We start from the raw sequence: 15,668 nt of genomic DNA, 5'->3' as shown, positions 1-15,668 counted from the left end.
GCATCTTGCTGGATGCCCAAAGTGGACTTCTGCAGAAATATTCGAGGTTTTTTTTTTTTTTTTTAAGAGGTAAAATTGACTGAACATGGTAACAAAATCCAGATGACAGCCAGGTTTCTGGTTTTATAAACAGTCACAAAGAGATTGTCCCGAAATGATCACAGTTCTCTGAGAGCTGCACATCAGCGGGCTTGGGGAGGGACTCCCTGCAGAAAGGACGGCCCCTGGGCCACCTTCCCAGAAACCCGTGCTTTCCTGTCCACCGAGACCTCCAGGGGCTGGCTTGCTCAGCGTTTACTGTAAATAGCTCATATTTAAACTCCTCTGCTTAAAACCCTGCAGATAACACTCCCTTCTTCCCTGTCGTCCCTCCTCCCAGGTCCCAGCCTCCTCCCCAGAGTCTCACCTTCTCTGTGCCTCAACTCAGCAAACTCATTCCTGCCTCAGGGCCTTTGCGTGGGCTTGTTCCTTTCCTCCGGTTTCCTCGCTGGCCTGCCAGCCCTCCTCACCCTTGGGCAGCTGCCCTGCCTCTGAACCCACATCACTGATTTAACTTTGGCGTCGCCTCCCCAGCTCACTTACCCCACGCACTGGCTCTTCCACGTCTCCCCATGAGGATGGGAACCCTGCACCTGATCATTCACGGCTGTGTCCACAGCACCCAGACAAGTGCCTGGCACATGACAGATTTCTAACAGATAGTTTTTGAATATGAGTTAATGCAAGGAAAGAAATGCTGATTTTGGTGCATTCCAGATTTTAACTTGCATATAGGTCACCTGGAGCTCTCACTAAAATGCAGACTCTGGTAGATTTGGGGTGGGACTTTTTCAGCAGCTTGATTGGGGTATAATTTATGTGCCATAATGCAGGATTCTGCATTTCCAGCAAGCCCCCAGATGCTGCTGCTGGGGACCACCCTTGGAGTAAGGGTTGTAGACATGGGGCATGGGGGTGCCCACCCGCGTCAGAAGCCGCCCCCACTCCAGCTGACTCCCCCTGCAGCTCGTCCCTGACGCCGGTGCTGGCTTCCCTCTGAGGATGGAATGCTTACTGATGAGTATCAGTTATGGTGATAATGTCCCTTTTTTGTCCTTGGTTGTAGGCCAAAGAAGAGCGGATAGTTGAACTGGAAACGGAAAATGCTGTTCTTCACCTGAGACTGGCCCAGGTAGTGCCCCCCTACGTCTGGCAGATGGAGCTGGACTGAGTCCTGCCTGGGCTCAGGGCTGCAGCCCGTCCCGGGCCTTCCCTTTTTCCCGTCCACTGAGGTGGCCTCCTGTAATGCATGAGCTTCAATCCCCGTGCTCACAAGTATCTAGTGAGTCAGGAATTAGTGAGGTGCCTGCCCTTCATTGAGGTCGAACTTACAAACACGACTTCCCCCCAGTTGAAGCATACAAGTGGGCGTTCAGTCCACTCGTGGTTGCCCGGCCATCGTGACACCCCCTACACCTGCCCCCCAAAGACCCTCGTGCCACTCGGGTTCATCCCCTGCCCTCCCCTACTTCCAGACCAGTTCTGGCGTCCTGGCACAGATGCTCACGTGATTCGGCCCAGAGCAGCTGTCCACCTCGAAGGAAGGGTGCGCGGAGGAGAGCGCCAAGTGGGAAGCCTGTCCACTCTGGTCTCACAGGGCCAGCCGCTGCAGCCCCCAGAAGACTCGGGTGGACCCCGCGTGCCACGGCAGTCCCTGCAGGAGGAGAAGGCCATGTGAGGACGGTGCAGGGGCCATCCGTAGAGGCGCGGACGCAGCCACGGCCAGGGCGCCTGGTGGCCACGGGAGCCAGAGAGGTGGGCGGACCTGCCCCGAAGCCTCTGGGTTCCAACGCTGGCCTCCGGAACCGCGAGTGGATGCCCTTGTGTTGTCCCAAGACTCCCAGGCGGTGGTCATTTGTTTGGAAAGCTATGCACATCTGAGTTCCTCATCTTTAAATTGTGACCCCTGCAGATTTCTCCTGAGGGCCTCACGGCAGAACCCAGTCTTCAAGCTCTTGTCACTCCTCGAACAACCCTGTCCAAGTTTCACTGAACCAAACTTAGTTGCACTAAATTGTAGATTAAGTTAGGGCTGTTCGTACTGCTTCCTAAATTAAGTATTCATTTATTGGTTCGTTTTGCCGGCGCTTCTGGCCAGAGCCCTGGCCAGAAGCACATCTCCCCTGCGTTGCACCAGAACCTTCCCACGGTGCTTCCGAGGGGCACGGATGGTCGGCGGCAGATGTGGCAGGTGTCTGGGTCGGCCGCAGGAACCCCGGAGCCGATGGCCAGCCTGCGCGCCGCGGTCCTGCCCCCCGCCCCCCTGCTGCAGGGCTAGAGGCACAGGGCTGGTGGGATCGCGGAGTTCACGACCCTCCGTCGGTGAGGGCTGCCGCAAAGCTCCAGCAGTGTTTCCGAACACCCTCAAGATGAAATTAAAAACATTTTCTTTCACGTTTAAGATCATTAGGCATAGCCTGTAACATTTTTGGCATTTGTATGCTAAGTCCCTCTAAGTCATTTCTGATGATTATGAAGCAGAACATCTTCATTCTGGGGCCCACGCCTCCCGCCCGCCCGTGTGCCTGGGATGGAGACGGGCGGCCCGCAGGGCTCTGCCGAGAGCTGCCGTCCACCGGCCTCTCTGCGCAGAGTGGCCGGTCACGGCTCCGCTGCCACCCCTCCGGCCCTCGGACACTGTCCCTGTTCCGGTGTCTCTCCCAGAGCGCGTCCGAGCGCCTCCCCAGAGCCGTGTGCTCATGCTTACGCAGCTTTGCTGCCCACTCTCCCTAGACGCCCGCGGCTCTCTGTCCGTTTCTGCCAAACCAGCCTGGCCCCGGAAGCCAGGCAGCCCCACGTCCCGTGTGCCAGACTCGGTTGCTCTACTTCATTTCCCTCTGAATTCCTGTTGGACCTACAGTCAGTACCGGAGACTTTGGAATACAGGTCTGGATATTTATATGTACATTATTTTTTTCCGGAGAGAATCTGAGCCTTCTGAGTTGAGGGCCTTCATTTTGCTTCAGTTTTGTCTTTAGCCACCTGAGGGGTAGAGGCAGTGAATTGCGTGATGTCCCTGAGCTCTAGTCCGTCTACAAGTCCGTGCCCACGCGGCTCCCGGCACCTGCTGTGCCGCGTGTTCTCTGTCGTCTTTATCATCCCGCGGATGAGCGGGTTCTCCTGAGCTTCCCTGTCGTGTCGGTTCTCTTAAGTGTGAAGGTTTCCCATCAAGAAGTACTAGATTCTCCAGCCTCAGCAGGGGGCCCTTCCCACCTGCCACCTCTGTGTCTGGTTCACTGTAGCTCGGGCGTCCACCCTGGTCCTGGCACGGAAAGAATTTGCTTGATGTGGTTTCATGAGCCTTACAGTCAAAAGCTTTGACTGAAAGAAAACACCCAGCCTCACAGTTTGGAGTCTAGGGAAGACATTGGTTTCAACAACCATGCAAGCCGGCGTGAAGCCTCGGCGCCGGGAGTGGAGGAATGTGGGCTCAGCTGCACTGGGACAGTGCAGACCCCTGGCCATTCAGGCGGGTCTGGCCCACGAGGCACGAACACGCCTCCTCTCTCCTCTGGCATTTAGCGGACTTCTCCGGTCCTGGAGCACCAGTGGAAGAAGGGAATGGAATGCTGCTCAAAGTTCACAGAACTCTCCGTCCCCCTCTGCGGCTCCCTCGTCGGATAGTTTGGACAGAATTCATTTACCATCGTGGTGCTTTCCTACTTTCAAGGTATTGAGTGGAATTCAGTCCGAAGCTCCCGAGCAAATGAGCCTCATTACATGAACTTGCTAGCTGGTTTATTTTATTTCCTGTCACCAGGGGCGTGACCCAGGCCTGCATGACTGTCAGCCAGGAGCAGGGCCTTGAGCCTCCGGGTCATGTTCCTTCCGAGCTCACCTCCATGAGATAAGGACGGAGCCGTGGATCTACAGGGCTGGCTTCCTGCCCGGTGCGGAGGGGGGCCAGCCCTGCCCAGCTGACGGCAGCCTCGCCTCTGTTCCCTGCTGTAGAGGAAGCGTAGTGAGGAACAAACACCCAGAAACTCACGTGTGGCAGCCGGGCGGGGCCCCCTGACCCCCGATGCTCAGGCAGCACCGGTCCTCAGGGTGCTTCACCCCACGGCCTGGCCTGGCCTCTGCAGCAGCTCCTGTTCCAGGCGTGCCCATCTCCGAGGCTGGCATCCCTGCCACTCTCCGTGTCATCCCCCATCAGGCGCAGACACTCGGGAGAGCCCTGCACCCGTCAGGCCTCCTCCTCACTGCAGGGCCCTGCGTCGGAGACCGACGTGTCCCACGCTGACCCCACCATGTGGGAAGGCCTGCGTCCTCCGCCTCTGTGCTCCTCCCGAAGAGAAGCCGGTTCCTGCTCGTGAAGTGAGCACGTGCGCCCTGCAGCTTCGGAGCCGTGCACCTTCATGTCAGGATACACGGTCGGTTCATGGAAAGTCGGTCTTACTGAGCAGCGGCGGCAACGATGCGGCGCTCAGCTGTTATTCAGCCGCGTGTTTTCACCAAATGGGAAGGCACGGCTGCGTGCGGAGGGGGAGACCATCTGCCGTTATTTACGAGCTGCAAGGACACAGCGTGAAAGCATCGACACTCAAACACCGTGGAGAACAAACCAAAACGAAGCAAAAACCCAAACACATCACCTTTTCCTTGGGACCTGAGTTATGGCCCCTCCGCAGCTGGCCACGCAGGCCAGGGACCTGGGAGCTGCAGTGGCCCCTGTCTCGTCCCACCGCGTCACCTCCCAGACGTGCCAAGGTTGTCCCTGAATGTGTCCTGACTCAGCCCCTTCTCCCCGAGGTCCCAGAGCCATCGTCCTGAACAAGTATCTGTCCTGAAAATCTTCGCTGGCTTGGCTTTGCCCTGAAGAAAACACCCAGGCAGTGACCTTATCATTGACGAGGCCCACGGCCTCCCCGTCACCCCCGTCCTCTTCACTGTTCTCTCCTTTGTTGCATCGGCCAGACGACCTGGGCCCTTAAGCACCTGCCAATGCAGATGCCTTCAGCCTCGGCCACCCTGCACCTGCCGTCCATACAGCCCTACCTGTGACCCCCGTCCCTGTGCCCCCCCGCACCCCTGTCCCCGTGCCCCCCCGCGCCCCCGTCTCCGTGCCGCCCCCCCCCGTGCCCCGGTCCCCGTGCCACCCCCCACCCCGTGCAGGCCCTGCATGCAGGTGGGGCTCAGCGGACATTGGGTGAATAGTCTCCCCTCAGAGAAAGCGCACCTGCTCTGAGGTGTTGAGACTTTGGTCTTTTATTCTCTTCTGCACAACAGTACCGAGGAATGACTGGAAAGGGCAGCAGCGCGGCCGCCGGGCTCTGCTCCCGGTGCCGAGAGCGGGACCCGCCGCGGAGAAGCGCAGCCCCGGCCGCACCCCAGCTCCGCTGCCAAGTTCAGGTAGGGGCAGCTCTATTTACACGGCAGACGCTCGTGTCCGTAACTCACAGCACTGGTTTTCTGGTGAGACTGTGGACCTTATGCCCGTGAGGACGGACCTACGCTTAAGGGGTTACAAGGAGCCCGATGTAAGGAGGCAAAGCTCCTCGGTTAGCAGCAGTGGATCTTCCAGCACAGTTGACCCACGTGGCCTTCTTTTTTTTTTTTTAATTTTTTTTAAAATTATTTATCTGTCAGAGAGAGACAGAGAGCACCAGCAGGGGGAGGGGCAGAGGGAGAAGCAGACTCCCCGCGGAGCAGGGAGCCCAACGACATGGGGCTCGAGCCCAGGACCCCGGGATCATGACCGAGCCAAGGCAGACGCTCAACGCGTCTCACTGGCGCCCACGGCGGGAGCTCGCCTCCTTTGTGGCACCTGCTGAACAGGAGGCCTGGGGCCCTGAGCCCACACGGGAGGGAGAAGCTCCGTGTGGCCGTGGCCGGGCCGTGGGACACAGCCCTGCTCCCGATACCCTGGGAGGCAGGGTGGTCCTCTTCTTTATCCCAGTGTCAAATGGTAGAAGACGGCTTTATGCAGGTCAGGTTAACCAGGACGCACACCACCGTGGTCACCGGGGAGCAGGTCCTGTGACCTGCCGGGCCGTCTGGAAAGAAAAGTCGGAAGCGGTGTGGCCGTGGCCCTAGCACTCCTGGCAATGCTCCAGGGCCACGTGGTGCGGGGTATTTTTATACCATCGTGTGATTAGGAGCATTGTTCACCTTTTGTTGCAAACAATGTGACCGGGGCAGAAATTAGAAGGGAAAAAAAAGATCATTATGACAACAGCAAAAACGCCATCTGTAAACATGATTAGTCTGCCCTGAGAGGCTTGTTTTTCCTCCCCACGAACTGCGGGAGTGTGTGTAGAATCGATTTACGGAGGATTAATCCTTTGTCCTCTTACAGCTCAGTGGAAGGGGTCCATCTCTGACGGAAGTGTGGGACTTTATCTGCATCCCATGTACTAAAGATACTGTAATTCAATTCCGTATGGACATTTTATCAGAATGTTTCCAAAACATACGGAAACGGTCTCCGTTTTACAGAAAAGAAAGACGTAAGAATCTAAGGACATGTATCTCAGATCAGCTGGGGTTTCGTGATTCGCTTGCTAGATGTCAGACCACAGGACGTCAGCTCCTTCCTTCTGGGCCTCTTGTCTACTTGTGCCAAACAGTGTCTCAGAAGGAAGAGCCCCTGACGTGGGGGATACCGCTTATCAGCTCCATTGTCCCCAGAGTTCCCTAAATGCTCTCGCAGGTGCACCTGGATGTGGGTCACATGCGCCCAGGGGCCATCATGGCTCTGGCCGTGTGCTCAGGACAGTGTGGCCCCGAGGGCAGACAGGACAAGAGACCAGAGCCCTGTTCCTGCATGCGGAGGGTGGCGTGGGGACTGGGGCCCGGCCGGCCTCACGAGGAAGTCTGCAGCGGACAGAAAGCTGTCCTCCCTCTAACGTTTAAGACCTTCAGCTCTAAATGGATTTAGTTCATGGGAGATTCATGCATGGCTGTGTCATCCGTGTGGCTGTGTTCTTATTTTATAGACGCTTACATGACTATTCTATGGTGCGATGTGATCAATAACATCATCTCGGTTGTGTGTTCTTGTGGTCCAGAACCTGAAGCGAGACATGAAGGTGCTGCGAGCCTCTTCTCTGGAGGTTTTCAGAACTTGCCGGGAGCACCTGCAGGATGGTCTTTCCGCAGTGGTGGCGGCCGTCCAGAGGGCACAGCTCTGCCACGAGGCTCTGCTGGGTAAGCTGAGGCCCTAGCCCAATGGCAGCCCGGCCCGTTGTGCAGACACAGAGGACTGCCAGGGATTGGAGTTGGCATCTGCTGTGGCTTTGTGACCCTGCCTGGGTGCAGACATGAGCAAACCCGAGGCACGGGCTGGCCATCGCGGGGCTACAGTCCCAGTGGCCGCGCCCCTCAGGGAGGTCCCTGTCCTCTGGGGACGGCAAGAGGCTCTCTCTGATGCCGGCCCTGTGCTGGGGCTGTGTCCCTGCTGAGCCTCCCGTGTCATGTCCCTGAAGTGCAGTGTGACGGTCCCTTCTGTCCATTCAGCTCTTTCTCAGGCTCGGTCACTACTGGGTGGAGACGGGGATGTTCTCATCACTGACCAGACTTAACAGCCCGGGGAGCAAGGTCCTTTGGCCGCGGGGCTGTAAGTCCTCACCCCAGAAGCACCGTAGAAATGAAGGCATGCTCCTTGGGTGGGTTCCGCTCAGGGACCCTCCTGCAGGGTCTCCGGCCAGGTGACAGGTGCGCATGTGCGTGTGCGCCTGCGGTCCTCCGTGTCACATGCTCCAGGAAAGGGGACAGCATGGTTATCTAATGGGCATAGTGTGCCTCTGACAAAGAGGGGTGCTTTACAGAGAACTGGGAGAAGAGGGGGAAGAGCCGTGAATTTCCCTCAGGATGCGAAAGTCTCCTGCAGGTAGGGCAGGTCACGGGGAGTGGTTTGAAGATCCTCTCCTGAAAACCGCACTCGCACCTGCGGTAAAATTGTCCCCACAGCCTGGCAGTCGAAGGCGGGTCACCTGGAGCGGTCCTTGCAGGAAGTAAGCGCGCGGTATGAGCTGGAGAAGCAGAAGAGGAAGATGCTTCACAATCGTTTGGTGGTGAGCTCCATTCACGGTTCAGGTTCTGAGGAGGGTGGTGGGAAAGGTGACCTCATTGAAAGGTAGGGGTGGGGGTCTGGGTGGACAGCCAAGGAGGTGTGGCCAACAGGGAGGTGTGGCCCATGGGGAGGCGTGGCCCATGGGGAGGTGTGGCCAGCGGGGAGGTGTGGCCCGTGCCGGAGGCGTGGCCCGAGGGGAGGTGTGGCCCGCGGGCGAGGAGGCGGTGGGGCTGAGCTGCCCCGGGGTGGGGTGGGGTGGGACGGGACCAGTGCCTGAGGCCTGCAGGTGGGGGGTCAGACACCTGGCCGAGCGCGAGGGCGGGGGCCAGGCAGGGGCACGCGTGTGCCCAGGGGTCTGCGGAGGGCGCGCCCGGAATGCATGAGCCGGGATCCTCAGAGCTCAGCCTCCCTGGCCAGCGCGGCTCCAGCTTTCTTCACCGTCAGCAGGACACCGAGGATGGCTCACCTTCCTCTCTTAAGCAGTGTGAGGCCTGAGGCCCAGGAGGTGTGAAGACTCGGGTTTCCATTTCTGCACACGATGAGGCCGGAGTTGATGGTTTGTTGGATGACCTTTGCTCCCGAGAGATTTGCTGTGTGCTGCAGCCCGGGCCAGCTCACAGTCCCACTGAGCCTGTGCTTGGCAACTCCCCGGCCCCCGGCTCCCCCAGAGGTTAGGAGTGGCTCTCCTGTCTGCTCGCTGTCTCCCTGTGTGGTTCAGGCTCTGTGCGCTTTCTGCTGACCAGGCACTCTGTAAGCGCCTCCGTGCATGTTCCTGCCTGGTCTCGACAGCAGCATCACCCTGGGTCCAAAGGGGGCAGGTGGGCCCTCGGGCGGGAACCAGGTCCAGGGTGGGACGAGGCTTGACGCTCTGGCTGCCGCGTTCTGTGCCCTGGAAGACACACCGACAGCCTGTAAATCAGCGGGTGTGCGTCACCTACTCAGTGTTCAGGAAGTAAAAGCAGCTGTGCTTCACGACTAGTTGAATCAACCAGCTGTGAGTCCAGGGTATGATTCAGAACGGATCTCCAGAGAATGCTTTCTGAACATTTAGAGGGAAAACGAGTTGCTCACGGAACCAGCAGGAGTGTGTGAGAATGACCGTGTTCTCGTCCTTTCCAGGTATCACATCAAGAAAAGAGGAGAGATGTAGAGTATCTGGTCTTCAGCCAGGCATTTGCAAAAGTATGACATGAAATATTAATGAACAGAACGTCAGCATAAGAGCTGCGAGCCATCCTTCACAGGCCAACCCCCCCCCGCCAGGTTTTTGGCGTCTGTGGAGGCCGCGCAGTGAGGGAGGGGCAGGCCCGCCCAGCCAGGGACCTGGGCCCAGATGACGGCCAGGAGAGGAGCTGTGTAGGGATGTCCTCTGGGCTCTGTCCAGACTCTTTGGATCCTAATTCTTACTGACATGATGGAGACAGAAAAGCATATTATTGTATTTGAGGATATGAATTTGAAAGGAGTATCCCAAAATATTTCCACAGGCTAGAGCACTAGGCTCAAGCAGAGCAAACAGGCTATGGAATGCCAAGTACGCAGGTGCTGGCTGATGAGGAAATGGGATAAGAGCAGGTGCCCGGGAGAGGTGCACAAGGGACAGGTGACCGCACGCAACAGCATTGCCTTGTGAGCTAAGATCAGTTTTTAAATAGAAAAACATGTTGGAACTCACAGCACCATCATCATCATCGTGATTGTTAGCAGGAGTCCCTCTCCCTGCCACAGGAGCTCGGACTGCAGCAGGCTCAGTCTGGGGACCTGGTCCCTCACCCCAGGCTCCTCGGACCACACCGGGCTGTGCCGATGGATGCCCTGGTGCGCATGGAGTGGAGGTGACCGTCCCTTTCTGTGGGTGACACTTCTTTACTCATGGATGCAGCCGCCTCTTAGGTCACCTGACACTGCCCTTCACCTGCCGTCTCCCAGTTTCTCCGGCCTGGCCCTCCCCCCTCCTTCCACGTGGTCTTTCCTGTCTTGTGATACGGTGTGGCTTGGTTCCCAAGGCCACGTATTCTCCCATGGAATGCTGGATTCTGGCAGAGTTGCAGCCATGCCAGTCCCCATGCTTCCCCATGGATGCGTCGTCTCTCATCTGGGGGGCTGGGGAGGAGCGGCTGGCCGCCTTCAGGTGGATGCAGAATTCCTGGTTTTAGATGATGATCCCAAGCACGGAATAGGTCGTTCGTGTCCAGAGCTGCCAAGTAAGCTAGTGGTTGCTCGGCTGCAGGAACAGAAGAATATCAGAACGTCAGAAGCCGCTGGAGATGGGTTCTCATTGTGGACGCGGCACTTCAGGAGCAATAAGGACAGACTCCGCTGCTTTAGGCATTTGGGGACTGCGGAGGCAGCCACGTGCCCGGGGGCTGGTGGGAGTGAGTGGGGAAGGGTGGTTTCTGGAGGACACGGTGCCAGAGTTTGTGTTTCTGACATGCTGTCCTGTGGAGGAGGCACAGAGGTCTTCATTATGGTCCCAAGGTTGCGCAAGGACCGGTGGGCAAACGAGGCCGGCACGGTGCCAGGGAGAGCGGTGGGCGCAGAGCCAGTGTCCCCCAGGAGCTGGCAGACCCCGCGTGGCTCCCGGCGTCTGAGCGCGGACGTGCCCGATGCTGTGCTCCCGCCAAGCGGACCCGTCTCCGACCGCAGCGCCCTTCCTCCTGCGTGCACGTGAGGAGCTGTTACCAGACCGCCCAGTTTGTCCTTCTCACTCTTTGTTTTGGTCTCCGCGATATCACAGCCTGCTACGATTCAGACGAACGCTTTGCAGGGTCTGGAAAAGTAGCAGAAGTACCAGGTTTCAGAAACTTCCCCTCAAATGCCTCACAAATTGGATGCAGGTGGCCTTTGAGAAGTGTTTTCTTGATACTTCTCACCACACCACACGATGATCATTTGCCAAGTGAACACATTTACGTGGGGATTTTGAAAAGCTGTAAAGGAGCACCGACTGGCAGTGTTCCTTCCTGGGGACTCATTCGGAGGCCGGGGTGTGGGTGGGCAATCCAAGGCTCCCGTCCTGGGGAAACGGTACGGGGCGCCTTCTCTGAGGGAACATTGTCTCCGCTCACGGGTGCAAACTCTGTTGTTGTAGGAGCTGAAAGGGAACATCAGAGTTCACTGTCGGATCCGTCCTCCGTTGCCTTTCGACAAGGAGTTTGATGATCCAGCCTCACAGGACGGGTAATTTGCTTTTGCACTGGGGCGGGGGTATGTGTGCAAGTGTGTGCATGTGTGTGCATGTGTCTGTTTTAAGGAAAAAGTTCCTGTGCCTCCTGTGTTCCTACCCCTGGCCCCAAAGCAGAATTTCTCATGCTCTGGGTAAGGATTGTTTTATGGAAGGAGCTGAGTAGTTAGCAGGCTGCTGGAATGTGGCTTGAACGTGGCCAGAATTTCTGAGCGAGCTCCTTGTGTGTCGTAGGGGTTCTGCTGCCCGATGGGGTCAGGCTTCTTTCAGCGACTGGCAGGGCCAAGCTCTGGCTGGTCCTTTCTCTGTATGTTAGTGCATCATAGGGGAGGGGTGTCCTTCTTTGTTTACTCCGGAGACCCCTCAGGGGTGCGAGAAGGTCACTAGTGTTGCTGGTATTTGTGACTTAGAGTTCTGATGGTATTACTGAATAACACAGAATTATCGGAAATGGTTTTAGTGGGCTGTTTACTTGAAAACCATACTCAGTAGGACTTTCCCTTCTTCCCCGGATGAAACAAAGCCGCGTGGAAAGGTCCACCCCGTTGCCTGCGGAATGGATTCCACACTCTGGGCCCTCCGACCACGCGATGCCGCACACTAGCCCCCTGCTTCCCTTAGGTCAGTCTCCTCGGCTCTGCGGCCGGCAGGCACTCACCTCTGCCCTGCAAGTTGGCTCATGTCAGGGTCCTCCCCTTGTCCGCCCAAATCTTGCTCTCCTGGAAGGGCCTCCCTTGCGCCTCACTGATGTTTAAATCACACGGTCTAGCCTGTGACTTTGGAAGGTCTTCCGAAGGCCCTGGGTCAGCCCCGCAGTATGAAACACAGTTTGTACCTCTTTGACAGCGACTGAGCGCTGTTTCTGCCAATGCTTTTGTTTTGCTAGCTTAGTCCTTCCTGAGCCGTGCTGGCTGGGGCCGCAGCCCATGTCAAAGGGCCTGAAAGCGTCGGGAACGCGTGGTAACACCGCCGCTGGCCGGCCTGCGCGCCGCGTGTCCCGTTGCCTGAGCGACCTTTCAGCCGCTGGGGCCGGGCTGCTTCCATCATGGCACGAAGGCCTGCTGGACAGTGTTGCTCCCACTGTTCAGCTTCTCAGCGCTCACCAGAGCCCTCGTGAACTTTCGTTTGTGTTCCTACCTCGCTTACGTTCATTTGACGTTTGCTCTGAAGCACGTTGCATTTTTCCAGGTTCCCGATTGCCCCCAAACACTCGAGAGACTGTGCCGTAGGGTTTCTTGTCCACTGGTCACCCCCGAGACTTGGGGTCGAGATGCTATATCACTGCTATGGCCCACAGGGACTATGGAATAAAGCAGGGGCGTGAGAGAAAATGTTTCCAGAGGACGTGAAAAGGAAGGAGGAGAGGGGAAACTGAGGAACGGGGAGAAAATCAGAGACGTTGATACGAGAGGTATGAGGCACAGAGACCGAGCCAGAGGCAAGGAGGGGACCAGTGGGGAGGACCAGAAAGGGAAAACAAAAGGAGGCCTCGGCAGAAATACGAGTGTTGAAGAGTTTTGGGGTGCCTGGGAGGCTTCAGTCAGTTAAGCGGCCAACTCCTGCTTTCGGCTTAGGTCACGATCTCAGGGTCCTGGGATCAAGCCCCACATTGGGCTCCGTGCTCAGCACAAAGTCTACTTGAGATTCTTTCTCCCTCCCCCTCTGCGCCTTCCCCTCACCCTGCATGCTGGCTCTCTCTCTCTTACGAAGGAACGAAGGAAGGAAGGAAGGAAGGAAGGAAGGAAGGAAGGAAGGAAGGAAGGAGTGTGAAAGTTTGGATGGTGAGGAAGCAGACGGAAACTCCACGGTGATGTGTATTTTCACTGTCCTCCTACCCCCAGCTTGGTGCCTGCAGGAGTGGTCCACGCCATTGATGACGTGAGTGACATCCCCAACACAGTCTTTGGAGAAGCTTCCTGTGTGATGGTTCACAGAGTGCCCAGATATTTCCACCCTGAGAGTAATTCAGAGAGCCTCTTGGATAATGCAGATGGGTTCTGTTGCTTGATTTCCCCGGGAGCGAGAAATTAACGAGGCTCGGGGGCACTTCCCTCGTGTGAAGCCACAAGCTCCTAACTGTGGATGTGTGTGAGGAAAGTCACTTCGCCTACGTTTTATGTTGGTTTCCCAGCTCCCAAATCAGTCAGCACGTGCACAAGCGGGACCTGAAGTTTAGAGCATAAGGAAGGAAACACAAGCCTAGACACAGGCAGGTGACAGAGGAACAGGTCAGCTAGCTCCAGGGAGGGGAGCGCGGCCCTGAGTGCAAAGACGATGGGAATGGAGTAAGTGAGACCCAGGGAGGGGATTCCTGCAGAACCAGAATCTGCTGAGCGCTGATAGGGCGAGAGTCGATGGTGACTCCCATTTCGGGCATTAGAAACCGAGTGGACGGAGTTACCACCTGCAAAGACAGGGAGACAGGAAGACGAGTCTGTCCAAAGGGGAAACCAAGAGCTCGGTTTTGGATGTTCTGGTTGGAGATCATGCGAGCCATCCCGAATATCGGTTCTGAGACTCAGGGCTGTCTGGAGCAGGGACGCAAACGGGAGAGCTGCTTTTCACCTCATCTCAGCAGAGCTGGGGCGTTCCCGGGGGGCAGACGCCAGAGTTCCTGCGGCGAGTCCGCACGTCTCCGCTTCCTCCAGAAGCTGCAGTAGAGGGTGCCAGCCACCCTGCGGGGACCAGGCAAAACCCAGGGAAAGGACAAGGCCATCTGTTAAGGACCGTACAGAACTTCGATCATTAAAAACAGAAGTCTTTGTAAGCACCTCTCAAAAATAGTTTTGACCTCAGCTGCAGGTATTTGCATAAGAATCCTTTGACCCATAGGCTTTGTTCAGCTGCCTTCAGAAACTCAAGTCCCTGATGGTCGGACTGACCAGTTTAGTAAGAGTGAAGAGTAAGGGAGAACCGCAGACGAGGAGACAGAGCCAGCGACCTGCTCTTGCAGACCCCAGTGTCCCACGAGCCAGTGAGAGCCAGGAGAGAGGCCAGGCGGCTGTTCCGTCTGACACGGATTCTATTTACAGGTCGAATCCAAAACTATTCAGTGTTGAATTCGATGGCAGGCTGCAAGGAAATCCAACACAAACTCACAGCCTCTTCCCACTCTGGAAATAAGAGCTTGCCTCAGGCCACGGCACCGACCATGCGGCCCCATCTGCAGTCAGCGACACCACGTTCCTGAACAAACGGCTCCATTAGGCTAGAAAACATCTTGGAGCCCACCGATTTCTTTAAACAAAAACCAAAATCACCCAGTGAAAAGCAATGTTTTCTTATCTTGATGGGTAAGATGGAAAAAAACACAAAACCCTCCAACTTCTGAATTTGAAACCTCAGTGGGACCCGGACAGGGACCGGAGGGGACAGTCACAAGGATGGCTGTAGGGCAAAGAGCAGCAATAACACGGGACAGGGGCACAGCAGGTCCTCAGCACGCGGGGGCCAGGCCCCTGGCTCAGGAGACGTGTTCCTAATGAAAAATAACTCCTGAAGGTCCACCAGGGCGCCCGGAGACCACGCGAAGGGTAGAAAATGTCAGAACTTCACCACCACAACTCAGCGTCTTCTCCTATGAAAAGCGATTAACAGGATGATCACGAGGGCTCCTTTTAACTCAACTTCCTAAGAATGAGAATTTAATTTGTCTCCTGGTGTTTCAGGCAACACACAATGCATCCAATGGTAGGTGAAAAAATAACTAAAAACAAGGACTTTCTAGAGTGCTTACTTCCGTCGCCCGTTGGGGTGTTTAACAGGGCTCCAGCCGTTCCCCGGACCTCTCTGTAGGAAATGAAGCCGTCAATCCGCAGACCGAAGAGTCCTTGAGGTTACAGCAGGCGACCAGCACAGGACGCATGCCAACGGCCCACCTCGTGGCGGTGGCGAGGTGGGGGCAGCCACGTGCGGCCTCCGCACGGCCACGTCTGGAGGCCACTGAGAGTTCACATCCCACGTGCTTCCTATGCTCATGCCGCCACGGTCAGGACACAATGCTTAGACGCAGAAGCCCAGCAGATTTTTAACTTTCATTGATGGAGACTCTCAAACGCACACAAAACGGGGGGCAAGAGGATAACGGGCCGTCCCCCAGCCTCGCTGACACATGGTCCGTCTGGTTGTACACGCGCTCAATCCACCTGCCGGGTCTCTGGCATATTTTAAATAAAATATCGGACAGCATCATCACTGGATTCAACCCACGAGGACTCTTTTCCGCATGCCCACCACACATTACTAATCTCACTGTCTGAAGTTCACATGACCCCATACGTATTCCAGTTTCTCTGGCTGTCCCCAGAACGTGTGGCTTACAGCTGGCTTGTTCAGGTGCTGTGATCACGAGCCTGGTGCGTCTCTCCTTCTGGTCCTGTCTCCCTTCTTGGAGTTTCCGATTTCTCAGAGAAGTCGGGTCAGTCGTCCTGCGAA

This window comes from Neomonachus schauinslandi, chromosome 8 (genome assembly GCF_002201575.2).
Source record: "Neomonachus schauinslandi chromosome 8, ASM220157v2, whole genome shotgun sequence".
NCBI lineage: Eukaryota > Metazoa > Chordata > Mammalia > Carnivora > Phocidae > Neomonachus > Neomonachus schauinslandi.
Note: the sequence above shows the minus strand (reverse complement) of the source record.